Source organism: Orcinus orca, chromosome 20 (assembly GCF_937001465.1).
Source record: "Orcinus orca chromosome 20, mOrcOrc1.1, whole genome shotgun sequence".
Taxonomy (NCBI): Eukaryota; Metazoa; Chordata; class Mammalia; order Artiodactyla; family Delphinidae; genus Orcinus; species Orcinus orca.
The window spans coordinates 6,090,139-6,114,353 of record NC_064578.1 but is presented as its reverse complement, the minus strand read 5'-3'; the positions used below and the strand labels follow the sequence as shown (position 1 = coordinate 6,114,353).

At 42.1% G+C, this 24,215-nt stretch overlaps 1 long non-coding RNA gene across 1 annotated transcript in view; it reads left to right on the top strand.

The window, feature by feature from the left end:
* The window catches only part of LOC125962764 (uncharacterized), an 80,138-nt gene that overhangs the window by 27,352 nt on the left and 28,571 nt on the right, over positions 1-24,215 (top strand). Inside the window, exon 3 of the long non-coding RNA XR_007474480.1 lies at positions 12,812-12,949. This is a non-coding gene — a long non-coding RNA (uncharacterized LOC125962764). The remainder of the gene's footprint in view (positions 1-12,811; positions 12,950-24,215) is intronic.

Genomic DNA, 24,215 nt, shown 5'->3' with positions numbered 1-24,215 from the left:
GAGACCAGCATGAACAAAGGAACTCATAGAGACATCTCCATGTCAAGTCATACAGGGTGGGAATACTGCGTCATATATTTGATCCTCATAGAGCTAGCAAGGAAGAAAAAAAATTCAGAATTTGTCTCTTTTGCTACTTATTCCCAGACAGAAAGCTAAAAGGAAGGAAGGAGTGAGAATCCAGTTACTAGGGTATCAAGAACAATGTTTGGTGTTTCATCATCTGCCATGTGTTTGATTATCCAGATTTCTTATATCATCAGGACATTAGGGAAGCTTTGACCTCTAATATGACCTGTGGGAAACAGACCTATGAATCTGGATTTCCTTAAAGAGGCTTGATGGTACACAAAGCAGATCCCATCAGGAAACCACTCACCAGAAGGCCCTGATGAAAGCAGATACCAGGATATCCAGACTCTGGAGAGAAAACTTGGTCCTGCCCAGGACACTATGTCTGTCCTATGCCTGTCCTATCATTGTGTTTCAGAAGCTTAAAATAACTCATTGGTTTCGCACATTCACAGATGGAGAGGAAATTTGCTCCAGGATGTATCATACCCCAATACCTGATTTAGATAAGATTTAGATGAGATTTTGGACTTAGAGTTAATTCCAGAGTGGGGGGGCTGCTGGGATGGGGTGAATGTATTTTGCACGTGAGAAGGACATGAATTTGGGGGACCGGAGGGTAGAGTGTTATGGGTTAAATTGTGTCCTCCCTACATTTACAGGTTGAAATCCTAGACCCCAATACCTCAGAAAATGACTTTATTTGGAGATAGGATCTTCCCAGAGGTAATCAAATTAAAGTGAGGTCATAGGGTGGATCCTAATCTGATATGACTGGTGTTCTTATAAAAAGGGGAAATTTGGATACAGAGAAAATGTACATAGGGAGAATGCCAAGCAAAGATAAGTGTAGATATTGGAGTTATGCTCCTATAAGCCAAGAAATGTCAAATATTGCCAAGAAACCAGAAGCTAGGAGAAAGACTTGGAACAGATCCTTCCTCACAGCCCTCAGAAGAAACCAAACCTGCCCACACCTTGATCTTGGACTTCTGGCCTCCAAAACTGTGAGACAGTATATTTCTGCTGTTTAAGCCACTCAGTTTGTGGTATTTGGTTTCAGCAGCCCTTGCAAACTTTGGTATGTTATTGAGGCATTACTTTGTTCAAATGAGATTTGATGAGAAGTCCGTTATGTAAAGTAGACAAAAGCTCTGGGTGAAGTAGAGTTTGACAGCCTGGAGAATCTCACTGAGAATCTCTGTCTGTGTGTTTCTCTCTGAATAAATCTGCTTCTTACCTATCACTTTGTCTCTCACTGAATTCTTTCTGTGATGAGACATCAAGAACCTGAGCTTCATTAAGTTCTGAAACCAGGTGTGTGATCTCAGTTGGAAGACTGTGGGTTTTGGCCGGGTTCAAGTCCAGGCCATGTGGGTTCAAGTCCCAGTCTGGGTTTTGGCCGGCTTTGAGTCCTGGCAGCGTGGGTGTGAGTCCCAATCAGGGTTTTGGCTGGGTTTGAGTCCCAGCTGCGTGGGTTCGAGTCCCAATTTGAGTTTTGGCTGGGTTCAAGTCTCGGCTGTGTGGGTTCAGGTCCCATCAGGGTTTTGGCCAGGATCAAGTCCCGGCACGTGGGTTCAAGTCTCAATCTGAGGTGCACTGTTTCACTACTATATTGTATGCTTGATATTTGCTATGAGAGTAGATCTTAAGTGTCCTTACCACACACACACACAGAAGAACAAAAAGAAAATAATTATGTGAAGTGGTGTATATGTTAATTAGCTTGATTGTAATGATTATTTCACAATGTATACATACGTTAAAACTTCAAGTTTTATACTTTAAAATATATAATTTATATTTGTCAATTATACCTAAATAAATTAAAAAAGAAAAAGGAGAGATGGGGCTGGTAAAATTAGTATTTGGGAAGAGGCATCAGGTAAAGAGGCAGGGAGCAGAGGTCGATGCAGGAGGCTATTGCAGTACCCTGGGGAGAGTCATCCAGACCAGAACAAAAGGAAGACAATGAGAGGGGTAGGTGGCTTGAAGGAAGGAGGTTTTAAGGATATACAGGGGCCTGGGAGCTAGGGGCTGAAGAAAATGGAAGTATTTTGGGGAAAAAAACAACAAAGTTAGGAGGTATGGCTGTAGGGACAGCAAAATGTTGCATTTATTCTGAAGTGTGTTGAGTTTGAGGCTACTGAGGAACATCTAGAAGGAGATGTTATAAGGTAATAAGGTAATAATAATAAAGGTAATAAGTCACTTTCAGTATCATGTGGTAGAAACCCATTACAAATAACAGGTTTAAAGAAGCATATATTGGCTCATATAACTGAAAAGGATTAGGTGCTACCCTCAGGCGTGATTGGATCCAGGGGTTCAATAAAGATGCCAGGGGTCCAATCCTCTCCATCTCCTCAGCAGACAAACATCATGACTTCCAGAAGCCCCAAACTTACATCTTACCACTTTGACAGCTTCGGGGTGGGAGTGGGAGAAAGAGAATGATCTGGTGGTTTCCAGACTCCCAGACTCTGGCAGTCAGTATCCCCCACTGAGGTAGGGGAGTTAGGGTTCTCCGTGCTGTCAGCCTTTCCAGAGTCACATAGAGTGATAGGTTAGCACTTCATTGTCCACTAGGTTGGTGTTTATCATTCATTCCGCAAGAAGCACATCCTAGAAAGGGGATCTTTCAGAAGGTAGGGTCAGAGGAGAAGTTGTGAGTTTATGACTCTTTTTTAAAAAAACACCCTCTGGCTGTTTCTTAAATTCCTTCTTGACTTTCCTGTGAGTCTCTAGGTCATAGGTGCTGCTTGGGAGTAATGAATGCACTTAAGAAGAAGCGCTTATGCCATTAGCACAGGTAACTGAGAGTCAATGCAGCCGCCTTTTTGCAGTTTTATTGCTTGTTTTGTTCACAGTTACCTGCAATATGACAGAGCTGCAGCAGGGGGAGAAACGCCTCCCAAAACACAACTGCTCAATGCCAAAAGCAGTCTTTGCGTTTCCTAATGTGTCGCTTTCTGAATACAAAGAGACAGATGATTATTGTAGTAATGGACAATTGAGCTGTGGTCAGACACTCAAGAGGTACTTTAAACAGTTGGTCATAAACGTAAAATCAGAGTATTAATGATTCACAGGAGAGGAAGATGAAAGCAGACCCTGGTAACGGTGCCTGAGATGGAGCTTAGAGCTGGGATTCAAAGCTGGACAAATGCAGGTCTTTAAAGCAAAAGGAATGATGGTCTGGGCTGGGTTGAACCTGAATTTTCTGAAGATGTGTGATAGACATGCAGATTTCCCCTGGCCCCCCTTCAGGAAGGACTTGTGGCCCCAGCTTTGTGGTCAGCAGACGGTCTTCAGCTGTCAGTCCCCTTTAGGGATTGCTTCAGAGAATGAGTTATCGAGGGGGTATGTGGCAGGCTGAGAAATAGCCCTGTAAGATGTCCACATTCAGAACCTGTGAACCTGTTACATACCTGATGTGGCAAAAGGGACTTTGCAAATGTGATTACGTTAAGGGCCTTAGATGGGGAGATTATGCTGGATTATCCAGGTGGATTCTAAAGGTCACCACAAGGGACCTTGTAAGAGGGAGGCAGGCGGGTCAGAGTTTGGGAAGGAATGACAATGGAAGCAGAGAGAGAGGAATGTGATGACAGGAGCAGAGGTAGAAGTGATGCATTTTGAAGATGGAGGAAGAGCCACAAGCCAAGGAATGCAGGAGGCCTTCAGAAGCTGGAAACAGCAAGGAAGCAGTTTCTTCCCTAGAGCCTCCAGAAGGAAAACAGCTGTGTCAACACCTTGATCTTAGCCCTGTAAGACCCAACTCAGACTTCTGTCCTCCAGAGCTGTACAAGAATAAATTTGTGTTGTTTTAAACTGCTGAGTTTATGGTTATTTGTTACTTTAGCCATCGGAAACTCATACAGGGTATAAAGACACAGTTGTCCTAGCCCAAGACAGGGCAATGTCACAGGCAGACCCTTTTAGCTCCAGAGCACCCTCTAGGGTGAGCCAGGGCTAAGATTGGTCCTGTGTCTGAGTCTGACTTCCCCTCTGCCCATTCCTGCTTCCTTCCCCTGCCTTCCACAGATTTTGATCCCAAGGACATCCCCTAATATACAGGCTGACCTTCAAACACTGTGTCTGAGTCAGCTTCCTGGGGAGCCCATGCTGTGTTTATAGATAGTGTTCCACAGTGATCCAGAACTTGAGCACTGGGTCAGTTTGTCCTGGCTTCCCAACTTGGTAACCTTGGGCATGTTGCCTTTCCTCTTCAAGACTCAGTCTCCTTGACTGTAAAATGAAGATTAAAAACTCCTATACAGAGGCTTGTTGCAGGGATTGACTGAGACCACATGCGTACCATGTGGTACAGAGCCTGCCTTGGGGTAAGTTCTCAATAATATTCATGATGCAATTGATGATGGTGAAATTGACACTGATGGATGTCATTGATGGCGAGAAAGATGGTCAGGGTGAAGACAATGACTTAAGAACTCCAGGGGCCTATGGCCAGGTCTATGGCTTATAGAAGGCAATCTGTAGAAAGTTCATATGTTGCTCAGCTATTAGTACCCAGGAGGGTCAGGGAGAAAAGTACAGAGGAAAGGCCTTTTTCAAGCTGATTTTCCATCCCCTCCTACCCCCCTCGTCTGACTCTAGAGAGAGACTGCTGGGTTCTGGGTCGTATTCTAAACTCCATGCTGGAATCCAGATACACACTGAACATCAGGTTTCACCTCAGCATTGGCCCACCTAGGAGCTGTTTCTGGTGGTCATTCTGGCCTTAATTTCTAAGACTTGGCTTTGCTGATCCAAGGCCTGGGCTCTGGGACTGTCTGTCCAAGGAGACATATGACCTGTGTTGGGGCTGGAGGCATTGCAGATCATGTCCCACCTTCTCCAGGAGGACCTAAAGCCTGAACCTGAGGATGGAAACAAGGGTCATATGAGGACCATTATAAAGAGAGAAGGTGGAAGATAACTTTTAAATGATTATCTGAGTTAAAATGACATCTTTTTGTTTTTAACTTGAAAAGAAGCATAAACTACATTCATGGAATACAACTATAAATCCTCTCCCCTCCCCACAAAAGTTAACCCCATGAAGGGCCAAAAAAATGACTCTCCTGCTTTTGTTCCTCACCTTGGATAGCCTTTCAGGAAAGCACAATTTGCAGGTGAGCTACCGAGGATGCTCCAAACAAGAACTGCCACAAAAGTGCCAGAGGACCCAAACCTGGACCTAACTCATAGCTTGCAAGTCCTCAGTATGGAACTGGCCAAACAATTCCAACTAAATTAAACTCTATAAAGTTGTCCTGGGCTGGGCCTGTGGGTGCTAAGCCCCAGCTGTCAGCCCAGCTTCATGGCTGAAGATAAATCACTGCAGAAAATGGACTATAATGAAAATACTGACAGACCCTTCAAAGTAATGGAGCTTGAGGTTTTCCCTTTTGTCACATTCCGTATATTATGCAATTACTGCCTTGAAAATAGCCTTTTCTTCATTCTGAGAGTTGAGTCCTGGTTTCAGAAGAGGGGCCTTCATGGAAGAGACCCTCATGCTTGGGACTTAGGTGTGTTGGATGCAGCCTGGGCCAGACCTATTGTTGACAATTGCAGCAATTTTCTATTTCACGAAGGCTGGAATTGGCCATTTCTAATCACTAGAGTAACTGCACCAAAGGCTGAACAGTGCAAACAGGTCAGGAATCCCTTCCATCTGCATTTGAGTTGTTCACACCCAAGAAATTGATTTTATGCTGCTTTCCTGTTCTGTAAGAAGAGGTGTACCTGAACAAAGAAAAACTTCTCAAGGATGCTTATTGAGGTGGCCGTGGCCAAGGCCATGGTGGGGTTGGGGTACATTCAGTACCATTAGGGAAAGGGTCCAGGTACAGCAGATATGGGTCAACTCATAGCTGGGATTTTCCTTTCGGACTTGTTAAGTCCTCAAGAAGTTCCTGGCCGTTGCCCCTCTCTGGCCTGCCTCTGGCTTTCGTAAGTACTCCACCCTCTGGAAGCATCTAAATTAACATGAGGGCTTCCTGTTGGCAGCAAGTGAAAATGTGTCCCTGAGGAAGTACTGTATTGGGAATCTTTCAAAAGACAGACCCCCTCAATTTGAGTTAAGTTCAAAGGGGAAATGTATTGGATAATGTGCACGTAAAGTCCACTCAAGGTTTAGGCATGCTTGGATGCGGAAGGCCAGCTGGTGTCCTAGGGAGTCCACTTCCTGCCCCTTTTTTGATGACTTCATGCCCACATGGTAGCCCTGGGTAATTCCAGGCTGACATGCTCTCGATTCCAGGACGAATGGGGTAAAAAAAGATTATGTATTCCCAATAGTTTTAACATGTTTCAAAACTGAGACCCAGTGAACTGACTGGTTCACGGGCACCACCCTGAACGAATCACTGTGGCCAGAGAGATGCAATGTACTGATTGGCTGGGCTTGAGGCCATGCCTGTTTCTGAGCCAATTGCCAATTTCTGAGCTAAGTCTGGGCCACACCTCCTTCTGGAATAAATGGGGGAGTCAGCCCACTTTGGGACATAGATGGGGTTAGGAAGGGCAGTTTGCTCAGAAAATAGTGTACAGTCACTCAAAGAACTGGGGACTGGATGCTAAGCAGGCAGAGGCAAAATTGCCTCCTATAAGTGACACCAGTGTGCAGAAGGAGCTGGATAAATATTTGGATGCTTTCCTCCTCGAGCAGAGTTAGTCACCCTCGGTATTGGACATAATCTTGGCACTTCCCAGATTCCCTAGACTACCTCTCCTTTGCTTAGTCAGCACTTTGCCCATGTTGATGAGCATGAGCTACTGTGGGGCATGGAATATGGATTTCCAGCAGCTGCCAAGGGGCTTTAAGGTGAAAACGGGAAGGGCAGGGAAGTTAGCACCCTAGAAGCTGAACTTTGCTGGGTCGGAAATGAGAGACATTCGGAAGCAGCCATGCAGATATAGTCCTACTCCTTTTCCTTCCCTTCATAAAATCTTTCTAGAAAACTCTTGGGTTCCAAGTGAACACATCTGCTGAGAGACCTGTGCATTAGATTTCTATTGTTGCTGTAACAAATTTTACCACAAACGTAGTGGCTTAAAGCACTGTAAATTTATTCCCTTACAGATCTGGAGGTCGTAAATAGAAAATGAGTTGGCAGGGCTGCATTCCTTCTGGAGGCTCTGGGGAGAATCCATTTCCTGCCTTTTTCAGTTTCTAGAGGCCACCTGCATTCCCTGGCTCATGGCCACATCACTCTGATCTCTGCTTCTGTTGCCGCATTGCCTTCTCTGACTCAGACACTCCTGCCTCTCTTTTATAGCGACTCTTGTGATTCCATCAGGCCCACATAGATACTCCGTGACACTCTCCCCTTCACAAGATCATTAACTTAATCACACTTATAAAATTGCTTTTCCTTTGTTCGATAACATATTCACAGGCCTGGGGACTAGGATGTGGACGTCTTTGGGGACCATTATTCAGCCAACCACAGCCTGTGATGGCTCTTTGAGGTTCACTGTGTAGCCCTGGCCAGTGTAGGCCTGCATTGCCTCACATTACTTTTTTTCTTGCCTCAGTTCCCTTTTCTTCCTCACCCTTACGCCCTGGGCTTGCACATCTCAAAGAATCTTTTACTTTGATCTTTGCTCCAGGCTCTGTTTTCAGAAGGACCAGGGTGAAGGAAGCTTCAGTGGACTCACATGGTCCCCTTATGTCCCTCTCTTGCAGCATGTCACCCTCTGCTTGACCGCTTGTCCATTTACATGTCTGGACAAGGAGCCACATGCAAAAAGGAGCTGTGTCTTTCTCCTCTATATCCTCAGCCTAGGGAGGAAATCCAGTAGGTGCTCCGTGGATCCTCAAATGAGTGAATGATTAATTGGCCTTTTAACTGTCGTGGAATTCTTGGTTTGAAGCTTACTTGCTTTGGAAATGTGTCTATTACACTTCCCCACCAATGCTTGCTATGTGTATACACACATAGTGTGTATACACACTTCATGCTTCAGTGAGTTTTGATTGTGCACATTTGTGCTCAAGGGCAGAATCAAGAAAGAATTAGGTGAATAAATATTTTTAAAGATCTAGAATAAGATCCTGGCTATATGACCTTGGACTAGTCACTTTACTTTTTTGTACCTCAATTTCTTTGTCTGTTGATGAAATGATTAATTTTGATTATATATGAGAAGTACTCAAGGCAATATAACTCTGTAGTTTCCCAAATACCTGATTTCAAGGGCTTCTTATGTATTCATAGAACCTAAATTTCATAAAGACTTTCTTTATGAGTATCCATTTCTTCAGTGATATTTTCCAGATGGACTGCTTGACAGACACTTTTGCTTAGTTGACTGACTGCATCCACAGTCCTTTCTATTATGCCACCTTCTAGCTAGAGGTAGCCATGTGCCAGTGTTTTGAACAACTAGATATGAGCCAAAACTTGTATGGTAGGACTTTCTAGAAAGCTTTTCCATTCTTTATTGAAAGAGGTTGGAAAGGACCATCAGCCTTTGCATCTCTCTTTTCTTCCTGTGTCCTGTAGAGATAATGCCTGGAGGTCCTTCAGCCATTTTGCAACATGAAGAAGAAATGAGCATAAGAAAAAAAAGTAAGAGGACCTCAGAGAATCCTGACCTTGTCTGGTAGTGACCCCTGAACCAACACTGGCAGCCTCCTGCCTCCAGACTTCCTGTTTGTACCTTTTCAAGGATAATACCAGAAATGTGGAGAAAGGGATAGGAAATGTAAACATAGCCAAAGTGAGAAAAAAGGGAAAAAAAATAGTCAGAGAGGTCAGCATCTCACTTTGGATTTTAGAGAATTACAGAAAGGAAGGGGGCTCAGAACCAAAACAAACCTATACTCATTTCCCACAGTGGACCAGAAGCGCCTTGAAAGCAGTGAATGTGTATGCCTGGTGCTTGGTGTCATTTGTACCTGGCATCCTGCCTGGCATAGTAGGTGTCTGTTGAACAAACAAAGGAATCTTTATTTTCACCTGTTTTAAGTTTGGCCAAGTCTATCTGGCCCATCTGAGCAGTTGTGATGACAGTTGTTTGGTAGTTTTCCAAACACTATACTATTTAAGTACAGCACAAAGGCTTAGGGGGCCAGGCAGGCAATTGGACAGCTGAAGCTGGCTGACCAGACCTGTGTTAGCAAAACTCACACATTTCATGTGAATCTTAAAGAGAAAGGATTTTCTAAATACTTGCTCCAATATGTGGTTCTCCTTGGAGGATTTTGAGTGAGGAGCCAAGTTTAAGGCTGTTCGGAGCAGCTCACTCATTAAAGTTGTGTGGCTTCTGTCCCAGGGAGGATGCGACCCAGTGGGAGACATACACATGTCAACAATTTTCAGGATCCTACCTGAGCTTCCATCCTGGACACCAGGAGCAGCTGCCTGCATCTCACCTGCACCACAGAACACCTCCTTACTGTGGCTTCCCAAAAGACAGGGACAGGGTCCTGCGGGCCTCGGGACAGCTCATTCCACAGCACAGACTCAGTACCTCATTCATAACTGGGGTGCACAAACAGTCTGTAAGAGCGAAGATCCATCCTTTGACATTTATTTTCATAATCCCTCATGGAGGAGAAGCAAAGCAAGAGAACGTGTTCGTGAGTAATTTGTTCTGTTCCCTGGCATTGATGAAAGGGATAAAAATAAATCAGTGTTTCTAGTCAACTCATTTGAAGGACCAGCCAAAATCACACCATTAAAAATTAACATCTAAAATAGATTGTACATTACTAGGGATGAGTTCAGACCCAAAGTAGAATAATTGGCCAAATGTATCTACAGAACGTTGGATATGACAAATTCACTCTCATTTCCAGTGGTTAAGAAATAAAAGAAGACAGATTGTCTTCATTTCAGGCAAGGAAGATTTGAAGGAACAGCTCAGCACATCTCATGTGAGTTAAAGGAGGGACTAGGAAAAAGGCTAAGGCTTTTTCCTAGTGGGAAAGATGTGGGGCTTTCTGAGCACCACATTCATCACTGAGCACAATCCACCAGGTCCTGTGCGATTCGTGTCAAAATTACCAGATTGTTCCCATTCTCGGAACCACCTGAATTCTAGGTTGGAAGGTTAAACCATCGTTTTATTTCTGATGGCCTAAATAACTCATTCAATGCCCATTATATACATCTGTTGATACCATCCAGAGATGTGAGATTCATATACCCATCCATCCATCTATACATCTATCCAGCCAGCCAGTACTTAGGGGGCACCTGCCTTTGCTGGGCCCTGTGCTGGGGCAGAAGATACAATGATGGATTAGACAGAAACTTTACTTTCAAAGAAATTAATCCAGTGTCTGGCTTTAGAGCAGGATTTCTCAGTCTCCACACTATTAACATTTTGGGCTGGATAATCCTTTTTTGTGAGGGCTGTTGTGCATTATAAGATACTTAGTAGTGTGCCTAGCCTCTACCCACTAGATTCCAATAGTGCGTGCCCTTCTAGTCATGATTACCAAAAAATGTCTGCAGATATTAACAAATGTCCCCTGTTCAGAGAGGGCAAAATTGCCCCCAGTGGAGAAGCATTGCTTTAGAGTCAGAAACATAGCTTCTATTCCTGCCTTGACCTCTTACTAGTTGTTTATTTAACTAATTGTTTTTTAACTTTTCCTTATGCCCAACACCTAACAGTTTCTGGCTCAGAGTAGGTATGTGATAAATATTTATAGGTTAAATGAATGAATGAATGAATGAATGTCTATATCTGTAAGACCAACCTATTCCTAAGGAGCTGACAGGCTGTTAGGAGGACCTTGAGTCTTGGCCATACACAAAGCCAAGCAAGCAATATATTCAATCAAAATATGCCTCAGCTGAGCAGGGAAAAAGCTGCTTATGGGATGTTTAGCTGTGTAGGCCTGACAGATAATTGAGCGGCTGGATTTTTCAGTTTCAACAGATTGGTTTGCCATTCTGTAGCCACAATAACAGAGCAAAGTAACAATCATGTCTATGTTTAATTTTCTGGAGAGTGTTGCATCGCTGAGGCTCACAGTCTGGCCAATTAAATGTGGCCGATTGGTACTCCCACACAAGTTTGGGGGCATTTAAAATAGCTCTCTGCAAAAGAAAAAAAAATCCGAGCTGCAGAGAAAGTTTTAACTCTCTCAACATTTCATATTTCAGACCAGGCTTGTGATGGTAAAATTGGTCTGGGTGACAGAGAATAGATAAGCCATCCATTTTGAGTGTATTGGTGTCAACCTGAGTGTTGGCTTTGTGGCTGGTGATTATGTCTCTCGGTGGAGTTGGATAATTTTTTATATTCAAGGAAATCATCAAGCCTCCACTCGTTGGGGGGCTTAGGTTATGGGACTCTTGACCATGATGTCAACCATTCAGAGGGAGCCACGAGTGTCACTCATCAAGCTTTCTTTACTACTTAAGCTTCAATGAGGGGTAGCTGATAGAAATGGAGAAAGGCTACCCTACCTTTTTTATTCTTAAGTCTTCCAGACACAATTCATGTAGGTTCTTGTGGAGCAGACTGTTTTTGTTATCTATTGCCACAATAATGCTAAGTAACAAACAACCGTAAAGTATCATTGGCATATGGCAGTAACACTTGTTTAGCCTAGAAATCTGAAGGATTTAGCTCATCTCGGCTGGACTCAGCTGACTCGGGGGTCATGTGTATTTGGGGTCAGTTACAGGTCGGCTAATTGGCTGTGACAATCCTGGCTGGGCATGCTCACCTTCTGGAAGTTGAATGGCTGTTCGTTGATTTAGGATGGTCTTGGCGGGCGTAACTGGGATGACTTTCATTGTCTGGGGGCTAGCTGGGAAATGTGCTTATGGCAGTGGCAGAGGTACAAGAGCTTGCTTTGTGTTTGATAACATTCCATTAGCCAAAGCACATCACATGGCTGAGGCCAGAGTTAAGAAATCAGGCAGAAGACACTGCCCAGAGTAAGAGGGCGCTGCAAAGTTACATGGCCAAGGGTGTGGGTATCAAAGGTGTGACTAATTCAAATCGATTAATACATCGCTGTACTATTGAATACAAAGGCTAGACTCCAGAAAGTGTTGGGGCTACACAATCAAGCTAAATCTGAACAAGAAAGATCCTTACAGAAATGTTCAGAGAAAGATGAAGAGGGAAGAGAGTGATCTATGACTTGGGGGTGGCTCAGCCACCCAGCTGCTATTTGGGTTCTATTTGATCTAGTTAGGAAGAGTGTCTTCACACTGGAAAGGAAAGGGTGGCACAAGTATGAATAAGAGATAATTCAGGTGGGGAGGCAGCTAGCTCCCTGTAGAGTCCAAATTTGTAGTCCCATGGGATTTCCATCCCAGACTGTTGAAGGACTTGACCATAGAACATGCTGACAGTGATTGTTAGGCATCATGGAAAAATGATAGAGGCTTCCACAGAAGGTAGGTTGGTTTTAAATGGTTGACATTTGAAAGAAATGTCTCCCTAAGACATCTGTAAATTTCTTAATTCACAGGTATACTGGAGTATATAATAACCACACCCCCTCCAACAAATGGCTTTAGAATAACTAAAGATGCTGAATATCAAGGGTTTTATATACCTAGGTCTAAAGTAATTTCTCAATTAGTTACAATAAATTCCTCTCAAATTATGTATGTACCTAGTGTCCCATACTTTTTACTTTGTCTTCTCGTAATAGTATTCAACATAGTAATAAACTAATTTATTTGCTCCTTTGTGTCAGGCATTGTGCTAAGCTATTTACATGCATGGTCTCGTTTTGTTCTCATAGCAATCTCAAGACACGGGCACCATCATTACCGTTTTATAGATGGGAGAATGGGAGCTCAGAGAATCAAAGCTTGTACCCGGGTCTGCCTGATGACTTCCTGTGGTCTTAATTCCCTCACGTGGCTGCCTGTTGAAAGAGGTGAGTTGTAACAGGATGAAATAGAAGTGGGATTCCACATTAAAAAAATCAGCCGTGCAAGTAGAAGATTGGGAAACCCTGACTTGCCAGCAATTGATGTCAATAAACACCTTAGAGCTTTTGTTGACCACAAGTTCGATAGGCGTTAACAGAGCAAGGCTGCTGCCGAGAACCCACAAGGAAGCTTTGATTCTTTCCTAGGGATGTGCATGGCTCTGTCCACAGACTGTGCCATTTAGGGAGTCAGATTTCATTCACTAGTGATTATTAGATTGATTAACTGCATCTGTGGCTTTTAAGGTGGCACGTTTTAAGAAGGTCATTGACAGTTTGGAGTGTGTCCACTGAAGGAGAATTAGGAGGGTCAGAGTTTGGTGAAAACATGGTATGTGGGAAAGAATTAAAAAGTGGAGTATGTGTAATCTTCTACCAAGAAGACTTAGAGGTTATATGGATAAATTTCTTCAGCTACTTGAAGGGATTCCATGTGGAAGATGACAATCTCATTTAAGACTGATCCAGAAGTAATAGGGTAATGGTTATATGATCTGTTGGGCTGGTGGTTGCAATCTGGGTTGTGAATTGCTTTGAGAGGTGGTAAGCTCCATGACTCTGACGAGTGCCGACAGAGGTGACTTAGAGGGGGCTGCTGCCCTGAGGAGGTCCTTTTCCCCACGTTGTCTTCCGAAACGATGACTTCATTACTTATGACCAGAGTATTTACTGAGGTTTCCTGCACGCTCAGCCATTACAATACAATGTAGTTGGGAAAGTGGTACACCTGTTCATCAAATAATGCATGAAAATAGTATTTTAAAGGGGGAATGTTTAGTCCTCACTCCTGTTGTTTCCTTTCACTTGGAGGAAACTCCACTAGTGTAACACCCCTGGCTTCTTTCTGCCGCTCTGCTCATTCCACACCATTGAAGGGTGAGAGAGAAGAGACTTATGTGCTATACAGTTTAAGAATAGTAAACTTGACATTCTTGGCTCAGAAACCCCCTCTTCTCTCTTGGGAGTGAGCTGCCCACAGAAAGCATAATTCATCCGTTCTTTTCCAGGCATAAATACCCTGTTCATGTCCTCATATTGGGTGGCTGTCTGAGTTCAGTGTTGCCATTACTATGTGAATAAACCTGTCAAATTTTGAGGTTTAGGATTAAGAATCAGGTTTGCTTTTACCTTAAGTGGCATCTTGAATTTAGGCTTGTTTGGGAGTAAGGGGGCTATGGTAGCTTCCATCTGCAGCTCTCTCGACTCACGTCTCAATTTTTTTGGAACTCAGGGAAAGAAGGGTAATTGGATGTTTATTCTCTGAGCCTTGGGTCTTTACTCACACTATCTCCTCTGAGCATGCCGACTATATCTCTGTTATTACCATCCCCAGTATATAGATGAGAAAGATGAGTCTCGATCAAGTTAGGAAGTGAGAAAGCAAATTTCAACCCATGTCTGCTTGAACTCAAATCAAGGCTTTCATTTGGTGTTCAGTGAAGAGAAAGGTTTTGAGCTACAGAGGATATTGACAGTCACAGAAGGGAAGACTCTCGGGGCCCCTGAGGGAGTGAGAACTATTATGGGCCTTAGATGGTCAAAGTGATTAATGGAGGAAAAGAAAGGAGTGTGGACCTTCCAAGGATATAAGCAAGAAGCAATCTTCCCTCCCAAGAGTGACAGCTGCAGTAATAATGTCATCGTCACTGCCAACTTCTTCATCTTCAGCACCATCTTCATCATAAGAGCCCCCATTTGTTGACCTTTTACTCTATACCAGAGACTGCTCTAAGCACTTTACATCTCTTGTCCCATATAGTTTTTAACTGCTTTACTGAGTTAAAATTGACATTCAGTAAACTGCACATATTTAAATGTATAATTTGATAAATTTTGACATATGAAAACGCCCGTGAAACCATTACCACAAATAGTGAACATATCGATCATCCCAAAAAGTTTCCTTAGGCCCCTTTCTAATCCTTCCCTAATTCTCTTTTCCCCTGGGCCCTAGTTCTGTCCCCACACAACCACCGATAAGCCTTCTGTCACTAAATTTGCATTTTCTAGAATGTTATACAAATGAAATCATACAATATGTACTCTTTTGTTGTTGTTTGGCTTCTTTTACCTAATATAAATACATTGAGATTCATCCATGTTGTGATGTATTGATAGAGTTTATTCCTTTCTGTCGCTGAGTAGTATTCCATTGTATGAATATAACACAACTTGTTTATCCATTCGCGTATTGGTGGCTATTTGGATTGTTTCTAGTGTTTGACTGTTACACATAAAATTGTTTTGAACATCTGTGTACAGGTCTTCATGTGCACAAATGCTTTCATTTCACAGCCCATATTTAAACCTTACAATGAACGAATGGCATAGTACTATTACAATCCCAATTTTATAGATGAGGAAGCTGGGGTCCACCAAGATCAATCACACTGCCTGAGGCCAATGGCTAATTTGAGGCCAGATCTGTCTGACAACCCCATGCTCAAAGTTCCTGTGCAATTCTGCATCCCCATGCTGAGAGGAATACCTTCACTTGGAGAAATAAAGACGTTCATTTTTTTCACTATAAGAATATATTTCTCAGCCTATCTCTACTCCCTGTCACGGTTATCCAGATTGGCTGCTGCACCCAGACTCTCAGAGGGCAAGATGAGCATTCCTGCTGAGTTTTTTAGTTTACCCATCAACAAGAGATAAGAAAATGCTACTAGGGGCCAGGACATTTTCCTGTCAAGAATATGAGATTATATCTTCATTTACAGAGTAACTTTTAGACCCTGAAAATGAGAGTTAAAAAAAGAAAGCAGATAGAAGAAACAAAGAGAGTGTGCAAACATCCTTGTGCATATTCGCAATCCAAGAGCTGAGAATTTTGTGGATAAAATTAATCCATAAAGAGAGCTCAGCTGCAGAATTATAGTCAAAAGTCTTAGGAGGTTCAATTGTGGCTGATACCCTGGGGTTCCAGGGAAGCACTTTGAGGAATCCCTGACCACATTTCTCTGTTTGAATCTGGTCTGGGCCTTTGTCCTGTGCTCCTTCCTCATTCTGATTCTCCAGCTGATTGATTTATTCACATACTGGGCAGGTACTCTGTGCAGGGTGGCAGTGTGAGAGAGAAGACTTGACACAGTCCAAGGAACTTACAGGTTGGTAGGGGAATATTTAGAGGAACCACATGCTTTGCAGGGCAGCGTGACAACTGCTCCTGACAGAGGGGTACTTGAAGGACACTGTGGGAACACTAAGCAGGGAGAAACTGAGAGAACCGGGGAAGGCTTCCCTGAGGAGGTGTCATTTAATTATTTAATGTTTTTCTTTTGTTTATGCTTTTTGTAATGCACATGCTTATTATGATAAGTGATACAACTAGTGGTGTGCTGGTAAATGTTTGACAAATAGTTTTCTGGGAAAAAACAATATGTATATACATAAAACATACATACGTACATATATACAAATACTTATTATAAGAGAGTTATGATATAAGGAATGTATAGTATACAATTTACAAATAACAATAAAATATACAATATTCTTTACTGTAAATTTCATATATATGGCCAATTGATTTTTCACAGAATGGTTTCACTGATTTTTGCCAAACTCTTATATCCTTAGCCAGCCTATGGTTGTAGTTAACAAACAAGTATACTTCTACATGACTGCTGATTAATGTTTTCATTTATGTTAACAAAGAAATAAGGTAATGTTATAATGTTATATAAGACCAAAAGCGAAACAATGGAAACATGTCAGAACTTCACTTGTTCCTCAGTGATGTCAGACACATGTTTGCTGAATCAGATGATAATTTTTGATAACTTGAAGAATAATTTTCTCTATATTTTGTGCTATTCACAATATAACAGCTACAGATACACCCACTTTTGTTACCAAATTGGTGGCCTGGACCCGTGCCAGGGTCCTAGCCCAGCCTTGTCTCAGCCAGGAAGGGTCTTTTTCTGCTCAGATTCACACAGCCCATAACAAAATCAATGCTGAGGTGGAAATAACCGAAGCTTCATTCAATGGCCGAAGAATGGAGAAGCTGGAACTTAGTTCACAAATCAGCTTCTCAACTCAATTTGGACTGACTCACCATACATGTAGGAGGGTCGAGGTAAAAAGGAAGAAATTGGAAAGAGAGGGAGGCATATTCATGAGTTTTCTGAGAATAGGAGTGTGGTTTGAACCCAGAACTGAGGCAACACTCCTTTTCAGTTCTTGTATGGGCTTTTTTGGTTGTTGTTATGGCAGTTGTCAACTGTCATGGCGCTGGTGGGTGTGTCATTTAGCATATGCTAATGTATTGCAGTATGTGTATAATGAGGTTCAAGGTCTACTGGAAGTCACATCTTCTGCCATCTTGGGCCTAGGTGGTTCTAATCAGTTCTTGTTTTTCTGTTTGCAGCTTCCTCCTGAAACTTAGATAAGAGCAGTTGGTTTCCATTCCAGGGAGGGGCAGGGATATGATTCTGGGCCAACAGACTTGGTAGCACTCTGAGGTTTAATCTATGTTATTAACACTTTTCTCCATCAATTTCGTAAATTTAGATAATCATCAGAGCCATAAATTGAGCCCTGGCTTGTAGCGTTTGCCAATTTTTGTGGTGTAAATACTCCCACTGTGGCTGATTTCAAGCTATCAATGTGATGTCACTATACATGGAGCTGGCAAGAAATGTGCAGTCATACCCCATAACATGGTAATTCTATCGTACTGATACTATACGTGGAAATAGCCTCAAGAGCATAGATAATAGTAAAAATAGTAAAATGATTAAGAAATGTTGAGTATTGTCTATTTATCACCTTTTAAAAATATAATTTATTTAATTAAAAGTTTGTATAATTTAATTTTTAATAATGGCTAGGTTTAACAACCATGTTGCAAAATTCCTGAATATTTAACAACGGAAAGTCAGTAGGAACATACAACTAGATACATTTATAAAGGGTAATCATTACCCTCCAGTCAACACTCCCTTCCCTTTGTCCTCCCATCCTGTCCCACTTGAGGTGTATGCTGCCTTCCGTACCCTTCTCTTTATACCAGTAAACAAATACAAACATGTGCATAACATATACAAGACTATAGGGGAGTTGGTTGTCTCTGTGTTGACTGAGTAATATCATACCATAAATGTTACTCCGTCAGGGATGGAGCTCTAAGAAGTAAATTTGATCAAGTGCTAGTTTTTTTATTTTCTAACACACATTTCCCAAAACAGTCATGTCATACATACTGCTTTGTTGATGTCATTAGTGTAGTCTTTTTTCTTCTGGGCTGGCTTTGCTCTGCTATCTCTCTCTCCAACTCTACCTTAGTCAGCGCCACCACTCTACCCTAATGACTCTCCCTCCACATCATAAACCCAGGCTAATAGCCTGTTGCATATTTTTTTATACATGTCTCCATTCTTACATAATTACTTATATCTATACATAGATACACATATACATAGGATTTGTTTTTAAATGTTTTGTTCATTAAAACATGGTATTATATTATGCATACTTACTTGTATCTTGTACTCTACGGTTGTTCTAATTTCAACAATTGTTCTAAATCTCATTTTTCATTTATTTGTCTGCATAGTATAATATTTCATGGTATGATTATACTATAATTTAATACATATTCTGCTACTGATGAACACTTCCTGTTTTTAGTACTTTTCTCCTCTCTGAAGAATGCTGTAATAAATATCCTTGAACATCTATCTTTAGATACTGAAGCTTTTATTTTTGTAGGGCAGAATAGGAGGAATGGGGTTTCTGGGTTGAAGGGTATGTGTATTTTTAATATTAATAGATATATCCGTATGGCTTTCAGAAACACTTCACATTTATACCAGTAATAACTGAGAGAACTTTTCCATCAACCCCACCAGCAATAAGTCTTAACTCTCTTTTTAACTTTTGCCTGGGACAGGAGTATAGAGAAATAACTCATTGGTACTTTAATTTGCATTTCTCTGACTACCAGTGAGCTTGAATATATTTTCTTATGTTTATTGGCAATTTGGGTTTGCTCTTCTGTGAATTACCTCTTCATATCCTTTGTTTATCTTTTCTGTGGAATTGTTTCTCTTTGTCAGTCTTTTTGTATAGCATAGATATTAACCTGTTATTTGTCATCTGAATTGAAAATATTTTTCCAAGTCTTTGGTTTCTCTGTTAACTTGTAATTTGTTACTTTTAGCTATGTTTAGATATTTTATGGCTTATAGTGATATAGTATATAGTTTGTAGTTAATGTTTATATAGAATGAACAAAATGAACATAAATGCTTTGTTTTTCCTTTAAAACATAGGGTTCCCCTTTGGGTATGAAGATCTTCCACCTCTAGACTATAAACAGATATACATTTTCTTGTGATTTTTTTTTTTGTATAAAATTTTATATCTAGACTTTTAAAAATCTACGAAAATTTATTTTTTTATATGGTATGAGATAATAGTCCAACTTCATTCTTTTAATTCAGTAGCCATTTGTGCATGGCCATTTGCTAAATAAGCCATTCTTTCCTCATTGAATGGTTTACTGGGATCTATTTTTTGATCCTCTATTCTTTTCCACTGATTAATTTTTCTATTCTTATGCTAATATTATATTGATTTGTTTAGAGTGGTTTGTAGTGTGTGTTGGTGTCTGGTAAGGCAAATCCTCCATCTTTAGTCTTTATACATGTATATATAAATTTTAGTATTCTCAAGCATTTTTTTCATCTATATGAACTGAAGATTATTTTACCTTCAAGGAAAAGGAAAGTAAAATGCTATTCATGTTTAATAGGAGTATCATTAAATTTTATATATTTATATGTATAATTTTGACACTTTTTTATGACATTAGATCTCCCTAATGAAGGATCTAGTTTCTATTTCCATTTGTTCAAAATCTTTTTTATGTCATCCAATAAGATTTTATAGTTTTATTCATAATAGGTCCTATGGCTCTCTTGTTAATTTTTTCATCTATTATAATTTTTTTTTTTTTTACTGTTTCCATTTTTAGGTATTTATTGCTAGCGTATAGAGGATCTGTTTTCCCCTCAAATTCTTCTTATACTCTTGAATCTTATCAAATACTCTTGTTAATTATAGAATTAAAAAAATAGCTTATGTAGGCATTATAGATATGCAATCAAATCATCAGCCAAAAAAAGAGAGTTTTACCTCTTCTTTTCTGGTTTTAGGTCCATTATTTAATATTCTTATTTTATTGCATTGTTAGAACCATTTAGACAATGCTGACCGATTTATTATTGATGGTAGGCATCTCTATCCAGTGTTCAATTTTTATGGAATTTTTTTCTTATTTTAAAATTTGTTAGTAACTTGTGTTAAAAAGCATTTATCATATTTAAATGTTTCCTTTTGATTCTTATTTTACTTAGAGTATGTATTATAAGTGGCTGCAAGAGTTTATCAAATGTCTTTTCAGCATGTGTTAATATGATCATAGAGTTTTCTCCTTTATTGTTGATGTAATGACTGGTGGGAATAAATTTTCTTATACTACAAATTGAGTCTCTAAGGATGAAGAGGAGTCCCCTTGGAGGGAAGGAGAAGAGCATATTCGACATAGGGGAGAAAACTATTAATTAAGGGAAAACAAGGAAGTTATGGTTAAAGTTAGACATAAAACAAAGCTCTCCAGAGTTTGAAGGCAGGCAGTCTGCCATGCAAAGTGGGTAAATGAGGACACTCAAGTGTGACGGCTGAAGTTCCTGAGAAACATGGTGGCTATTGCATATGTGGTCATGGGGGCGTTTTCTTCTGGAGGCAGGACTGGATGCCATATGTTCAGTAACTGGATAAAGGCTCATGGGTAATGGAGGAGCAGGAAATGCTCCAATGATGAGTTTGAACAAAATATCCAGATATCCGGGGCTTCCCTGGTGGCGCAGTGGTTGAGAGTCTGCCTGCCGATGCAGGGGACACGGGTTCATGACCCGGTCCGGGAGGATCCCACATGCCGCGGAGCGGCTGGGCCCGTGGGCCGTGGCCGCGGGGCCTGCGCGTCCGGAGCCTGTGCTGCGCAACGGGAGAGGCCAGAACAGTGAGAGGCCCACGTACCGCAAAAAAAAAAAAAAAAAAATCCAGATATCCAGTCAGAAAAATACAAGCCCATGGGGAGAGAAAGTGGAGGCTTTTTTGGCCACCAAGGATGGAAAAATGTACCTACTGCTTATTGTCAGATAGATGGGGGATTAGAAACTGGAGATGTAATCAGATGAAAGACTGAAGTTGATTCTTGTGGGTGAACCTTTTTTTTTTTCTTTTATGGCCATGCCACCTGGCTTGTGGGATCTTAGTTCCCCAACCAGAGATGGAACCAGTCCTCCCTGCAGTGGAAGTATGGGGTCCTAACCAATGGACCGCCAGGGAATTCCCGGAATCTTTTAAACTATATGATTTTTATGGGCAGATACTACCTTTTAACTATTTTCAGGGCTCAGCATAGAACATCCTATCCAGAAGTTGCTGAGTAAGTGCTTGATGGAGGCATGTGAGCCCAATTTGGGCAATAGGAAGACGGAAATGAACTAGAAAGAGTAAACCACTGATCACCAAACATTAGAGTTTGAAGAAACTTTGAAAGTGCAGTCATTCATTTATTCATTTATTTATTATTTCATATTTATTTGATACTTACCATGTATCAGCTGCTAGACACTGGAAATACAATGATAAATAGGATAGACAATGTCTCTGCCTTCATGGATCTTACCTTTCAGTTTGGAGTGAGATAAGTGATGACTAAATAAACAGATTAGACAATTACAGGCTTTGAGAAGTGCTTTAAACAGTGCTTCTCAAACTTTCATGTGCGTATGGGTGACAGGGAATCTTGTTAAAATGCAGATTCTAACTCAGCAGGTCTAGGGTGAGGCTGAGACTCTGCATTTCTAACAATTTCCTGGCCAATGCTGCTGCTCCTCATCCAGGGACCACACTTTTAGGATTGGCAAGATCATGAGGATACAGATAGAGAGTGATGGGGAGAGGGGATGCTTTGCAGACACGGTGGTCGGCAGAGGCCTCTCTGGAGAGATGCTTTTGAGCTGAGTTCTACAGGAGCGCTCAGGCCAGGCCAGACACCAGTCCTGCAGACTCCTAGAGAGCGTGTTGTGGGTGTGACTGGTGGAATCCACTGTTGTCCTTGACAGAGGGCCTGAAAACAGAGGAGTGGTGATGAACTGAGGATGATGAGGTTGAGAGGAGATGGGCTTGTTTCTGGGAAGTGATGTGCCCAGGGCCACGGGAGGATGTAAGTGGAGGTGCTTGGAAGGCAAGCCGGGAAGTAACACTCACCAGAGGGAGAAAGAGAAGGAATGGAAAGTTGTGTCTCAGACTCAGATATAGAGGCATTCCAAGGAGAGTGAGAGTCTCATTGGATGAGGCTGAAAGGGTGGGTGGGGGCCAATCCAAGAAGAGGCCCAGTGGCTTCTTAAGACTCTATTTATAATGCTGGTGTCGGTAATGGGGCTGGTGTCCACTTACGGGCTGCCTCTGTTGTCCTCAGCTCTTAGGGCCTGCAACTGGCCACCCTTTGGCAATATGGCCCAACTCATTGGCCATGTCAATCCTTGTTGTTTGGCTACAGCAGAAACCTTGATTACTTGGGTGATATGGAACTTATTTTCCCTGGGGGGCAGAGGGCAAAGTCATCCATAGTTAGCTGTAACCAAGATGCATGTGTCTGCCGGCATCGCTGTTGGGATAGTTTGAAGGGTGGGGTGAGCCAGCCTCTCTGTGACTTCTCCACCTCTGCCATCCCAGCTCTTTCTGCCTGACTCTGAGGGCTCCACCAGCAGGCTGGACCCTGCTCCGAGTTCCTTCTTTCTTGTGAGAATAAAGCCAAATTGTACCACTATCTTTACACAGTTTCTCCTTGGGTGCCACAATGAGGAAGGCTCTGATCCTAAAGCTCACTTTACACCGAAGTGAAACTTGCCCAATAATTAGGGCATCCAACCTTTGTTAAGTATGTATCATGTACCAGGTGCAATGCAGTAAGTAATTTCATCAAGAATTAGTTCCCTTAGGGACTTCCCTGGTGGTACAGTGGTTAAGACTTTGCCTTCCAGTGCAGGAGGTGTGGGTTTGATCCCTGGTCAGGGAGCTAAGATCCTACATGCCTTGTGGCCAAAAAACCAAAACATGAAACAGAAGCCATATTGTAACAAAGTCAATGACCTAGAGGGGTGGGATAGGGAGGGTGGGAGGGAGGCTCAAGAGGGAGGGGATATGGGGACATGCGTGTGCATATGGCCGATTTGCTTTGTTGTGCAACAGAAACTAACACGGTATTGTGAAGCAATTATACTCCAATAAAGATCTATTAAAAAATAAGTGGTCCACATCAAAAAAAATCTTAAAAAAAAAAAGAATTAGCTCCCTTGGACTTCCTGGCAACTCTATGAGATAGAAAAAGGGGAAGAGAAAGGAAGACTCAAAATAAAGATGTGTAGCTTTAGTTAACAAAAAATTAATCCAACAAATTTAGATTGAGCCCCTACCTCATACCAGGTAAAGCTGACAATACTGGGGAGATATCAGTGGACACACAGACAAAAAACCCTGTTGTCACTGGCTTACATTCTATCAATAGTTAGGAGACGGAGGTTATAAATCAAAGAAGGAAGCAAGATATAAGCCATATCAGAAGGTGATGAGTGCCAACCAAGGCAAAGCAGGCAGAGGGAGAGTCGAGGAGGGGGATCGCCTAGACAGAGAAAGGCTCCGTGAGACTGAGAGCTTCTAGCTGAGGTTGGAAGAGGGGAGGGAGGGTGAGCAAAGGCCTGAAACGAGAGCCCCGCGTGTGTCCAGTGATCTGTAAGAAGCAGCGTGTGGCCGGGGGGAGTGAGAGAAGGAGGCAGAGAGTGAAGTCAGAGGGGTAGGGGATACCCTTGGAGGCCTTGGGCGGGGGCTTTGGCTTTACTCTGAGTGAGGGGAAAGCCACTGAGGGTTTTGAGCAGAGGGGTGATGATGCTGGCATCATTTTTAATGCATCTCTGGCTGTCTCATCAGGATGAGGGTATTAAGGGACCAGGGTCGAGAATAACACATTATGGGAAACAGCTAACTTCCACTTTCCTCCACTCTTTTTTTTTTTTTTTTTGCGGTATGCGGGCCTCTCACTGCTGTGGCCTCTCCCGTTGTGGAGCACAGGCTCCGGACGCGCAGGCTCAGCGGCCATGGCTCACGGGCCCAGCCGCTCCGCGGCATGTGGGAT